Below are 3,406 nucleotides of genomic sequence, written 5' to 3' on the forward strand. Positions count from 1 at the left end.
TTATACGGGAGACCATGCAGAACTCCTGTGTGCTGGAATGAAGTGGGAGAGCGGAAGTTAGTAGGTCCTGAGTTGGTTCAGATTACGACAAACAATATTAAGTTGATCAGAGAAAATCTGAGGAAAGCCCAAGATCGACAGAAAAGTTATGCGGATAAGCGACGAAGAAACCTAGAATTCCAAGTTGGAGATCAAGTTTTCTTGAAATTATCTCCATGGCGAGGTGTTATTCGTTTCGGAAGAAAAGGTAAGTTAAGTCCTAGATATATTGGGCCATATCAGATAACGGAACGAGTGGGACCAGCAGCGTATAGACTTGAGTTGCCAATAGAACTTGCACGAATACATGATGTTTTCCATGTATCCATGTTAAGAAAATATATACCAGATCCATCGCATGTGTTGCAAGATCAACCAGTTGAATTAAAAGAAGATTTGAGTTATGTTGAAGAACCAGTTCAGATTCTCGACAGAAAGGAACAAGTTTTGAGAAACAAAACGATTCCACTCATAAAAGTTTTGTGGAGACATCATGGAGCGGAGGAGGCAACTTGGGAACAAGAATATCAGATGAAGAAGAGCTATCCGATACTTTTCAGTTAAGGACATTCTAAATTTCGAGGACGAAATTTTCTAAAGGGAAGGTAAGTTGTAAACCCGATATTTTCTTGGTTTAATTTCTTTAAATGTGGAAAAAAAAAAAAAGAAAAAAAAATGGAAATTAAGTGTAAATATAAATATATATATTTATATATTAAATAGTTTTATTCAATTAATTAAAGAAAAGAAAGAAAAGAAAGGACAAAAAGAAGAAAATGAGAAGAAAAGTTCATTTTCTCTTTTCTTCTTCTTCTTCTCTTCCCTTCACCGCCAAGTTTGAAGACATCCAAGTTTCCTTTATTTTTTTTTTTCTTTTTCCTTCTTCAATTTGCAGAGAACTTCTAAGAGAGAGTTTGGAAGAAGAAGAGAAATTTTACTAGAATTTTTAGGTTGAAGAAGAGGAGGAGAACTCAAGCAAAGTGTATCAATGGCTGAATTTTAGTCCATTCTGCACATCACTGGTTTTTAATTCGGTTTGAACTCTTCAAAAGGAATTAAGAGGTGAGATTTACATTTACTGAAATTTAACTCATTTTTAAACAAACTTTATGAAGAACGTTGGAGCAAATTCGGATTTTCATTTGGTGCTTTTTGATGAAGAAAACAGGGCAGTTGGTTTTCACTCGAAATCAGGAGGTCTCTGGTTTTTCTTGTATTTCAGAGTGTATCGGTGGAGTTAGAATTTCTATTTGGTATGGTTGGAAAGCTTATTCAATTTACTACAACTTTCATGAAGAAATTGTAAACCAAAAACGACTAAAAATTGGTTAAATTGTAGGAACAAGTTAAAGAGGTCGTGTGCGCGCGATTCTGGAAGTGGTTCTGTTTTGAGGGTTATATGTGTTTATGCACGGGGAATCAGATTTATATGTCTTCAGGTAAGTTTTAGAGGATCTCAAAATGAAGAGTTTGATATAAAGAACACTCATTTTGGTTAAGTATTGAGAAAGTTATAGTTCTTTGAAGTTTATGTTAGAAATCTGGAAATTTTAGAGAATTGTTGAAATAGGATTTTATTTCTTAAGCTTTGTTTTCGTGAGCGTCATCTTTGGTGCGACATGTTATGTATATCTTTAGGAAACCAGAATGTTTAAGGTTTTAATACTCGGTTGGGTTGTTGGCAGGCCGAGAAGAATTAAACCGAGCTTATAGACCAAGGATCTAGCCCAAGACTGTGAGTGACAAAACCAACTTTGAAATATTTTCCATAACTGTTATTATGATTGAATGCGATAAATGTTTATTTACGAAGCCATGAAAGGTATTTGAATTTCATGACTATTTTCAAGTATACATTTGGAGACTAGATTTCTTAAAGAAATTTATGCTAGCACGTAGATATTAAATGTTTGGAAAGTATTTAAACCACAATATTTTAAGCAAAGCATGAATTAGTATGAAGTTTTGTTTTAAGAACTACAATTTTCCACGAAAGAGCTGAGTAAAGTTCGAGCTTTGTGTAAAATTTATAAGCAGGCATGTTTTAATATTTATGATGATTTATGAAATTTTCATTAACTACATGACTGAGATCTTGAGCCTGAGGCTAGAGATTACCGTGTGCACACTGGTTAGATTTCGTTGTTGACGTTGAGTGTACTCCGTAACAACGATGCTGTCGTGAGTGCTGGGCGGGCCCCACTACGACAAAGACGATGGGAGTGCTGGGCGGGCCCCACTACATCGTAGTGCTTGTAAACGTTGTTGTACTAGGTGTACCCTACACAACGTAGATTCGTCATGTTAGTTAAAATGCTTCGATATACTTGATATGCCTTGCTAGATTTCAATGATGAACATGCTGAGTATTTAAGGAAGCTATTCTTACTATTACACATTTACATTTACGACTTGTATAAACAGATTTATATGTGTAAAGTTTTCACGTGCTCTTATCTTTAAATTCATAGTTTTAAACTGAGTCACTCACTGAGCTCCATAGCTCACCCTTTCCAAAATGTTTTACCCATTTTCCAGGTAAGATCGACTTCCCGGTGCCTGATAGACTGCCTTAGTCTGCGGAAGCTTCATTATCGATTGCCAGTACGTGTTTTGAGTTGGGCATAAAGTCTGTTGTGTTGTGATGTATTCACACCCTTGTATGTTATAGATACTCCACAGTTTGTATAAGTTTTAAGAGCTGTAGTTGTGTAAATTTTGTTGGTTATATTTTGATTAAGGTGTCTTTAGGTTTACTCGTGAAATTGGTAAATTTTGAGGTACACTTCATGTATGTGTTTGACTAGCTGTGTTTGACTAGCCTAGGATCCGATGTGTTTTGTGGCATGTACAATAGTTTATATGCTAGATTGGCAAGTTCATCACATGAAAGTTTTAAGCAGAGTCGACAGATACAGGTACAGAAAAACGTTGTTCGTCGGCTTCACGCCATCTTTCGGTCTAAGGTAGCAGGTAGTCCGGGAGGGGGTGTGACAATAATCATGCTAATTATGAACTTATACTAGATGGGTGAACATAATAAATCAATGAAACAACAAAAAGAGAAAAGAAAGAAGGAAAACATTAAGGTGGAAATGAAAAATGAGCGGTGGCGCGATCTTATAAACAACAAAGGTTGGAGAATAAGAGAGTTTATAAGACAGACATGAACAAGTTTGAGAATGTGGGTGTAGACGCGGCGATCTTACCAACACAACTGTGATTTCACGAAGAGGTGAGAATGTGAGAGGAAGGAGATGCGGGCGAGGCTGTTTAGAAGGTGGGTGCAGACATTTTGATTGTTTCAGGTAAGAGCGGCATTAATAATCCCGAGTGAGAAGGTGAGAGGGAAACGCGAGAGAGTTTG

Source organism: Cucumis melo, chromosome 4 (assembly GCF_025177605.1).
Source record: "Cucumis melo cultivar AY chromosome 4, USDA_Cmelo_AY_1.0, whole genome shotgun sequence".
Classification (NCBI taxonomy): domain Eukaryota; kingdom Viridiplantae; phylum Streptophyta; class Magnoliopsida; order Cucurbitales; family Cucurbitaceae; genus Cucumis; species Cucumis melo.